The 1,230-nt window shown below is 60.4% G+C and overlaps 1 long non-coding RNA gene across 2 annotated transcripts in view; it reads right to left on the bottom strand.

Annotated features, from left to right (window-relative positions):
* Window positions 1-403, bottom strand: part of LOC106723942 — a 3,340-nt gene extending 2,937 nt beyond the window's left edge. The window contains exon 1 of one of the 2 annotated variants that reach the window (XR_001359697.1): window positions 206-403. This is a non-coding gene — a long non-coding RNA (uncharacterized LOC106723942). The remainder of the gene's footprint in view (window positions 1-205) is intronic. The other variant, XR_001359698.1, reaches the window with a different exon arrangement.
* Between the last annotated feature and the right edge of the window lie 827 nt (window positions 404-1,230).

Below are 1,230 nucleotides of genomic sequence, written 5' to 3'. Positions count from 1 at the left end.
ACTCCTGTCTCGGACTCTTTTTTAAAAACATCCAGACACACTCCTCTAGCCAGTCCAGGACCCTCTCCCCCGGAGCCCCCTGCCTCCGCCGCCCCCTCTCCCCTCCCCCGGAAGGGCAGGGTGTGGCCGCCAGGACCGTACTTGCCCCCATTACCCCGTTAGCACGGTTCCCTCCAGTGCGGCCAGGACCCCAGCTCACACCCACCTGGTGCTGGGTGTGTGCGGGGGGTGCTGAGGACAGGGGAGCAAATCAGTGCGTCCGTGCCCCACGGCCGGCGGCGCTCTCTTCCCAGCGCCCAGCACACACCGGCTCCAGTCTCCGATCAGCTGGCGGCGTAGTGACGCACAAGTTGCGATTGCACCGCCCAGGGCCAATCACCGCCTACTGGTGTGCAGCGTGACCACACCCACTCGGGGGCGCCAGCCCTTCGCCCTGATCCCGCCTCTCCGGCTGTCTTAGCTCTGATTGACAGGGAGGCCATCCCTTTGCCTAAGTAGAGTTGCACTAAGCCACGCCCACCAACTCAAGAGCTAGCCAATAGGTGAAAAGGTGTGGCTCAGCCCTCCGCTAGGCTACTTGCTTTGAAGAGCGCTACGTCAAACCAGGGGCCGACCGAGCAGCAGGAAGTAAAGGCGTGTGTGTTTGCTGTGCATTCTGGTCCGTGTAGTTCTCGAGCTGACACCCCGTTCCCAGAATTCAGAGCGCTCTGTGAGTTGGCATTTTTAAATCATCTCTGAATCCATCCCCGGCGAAATCCTTAAAGGGCTACAGCCCCTCCTTTTTGGAGCCGTGAGTGCTTCTTTTAGACAACCCCAAAATGGATTCGCTGACCTCTGCAGGAGGCTCTCTAAGGAAAAGTGGAGCAGGCGAAGCAGCAGGAGTGGGCAGAACTGAAGGTGGAAATCAGTCCCCAGGGCAGCAGACTCTGCCACTGGACGGGAACTCCTGAGGGCTTTTGGGGTAGGGAGGACTGCCCGCCTCACCAAGCCCCAGCTTTCACTGGAGAGATCTAGTCCACCCCTCCTGGGGGTGGGGGTGGGGGTGGGGGTGGGATGAAGGCTTCCTGATCAGGGGACTTTTCTTGGAGATGTCTGGTCCCAGTCGCAGGGATAGAGCCGCTTCCTAACAAAAGATTCATACTTTTTCGCGGCTGTGAAGCTGGGGAAGTCCCGGCCGCGCCGAGGAGATCGCTCTTATGGTCCTCCCAGCCCTCGACCCTCCCCCAAAGG

Source organism: Myotis brandtii, unplaced genomic scaffold (assembly GCF_000412655.1).
Source record: "Myotis brandtii unplaced genomic scaffold, ASM41265v1 scaffold1167, whole genome shotgun sequence".
NCBI lineage: Eukaryota > Metazoa > Chordata > Mammalia > Chiroptera > Vespertilionidae > Myotis > Myotis brandtii.
Note: the sequence above shows the minus strand (reverse complement) of the source record. Positions and strands in the feature narration are given on the sequence as shown.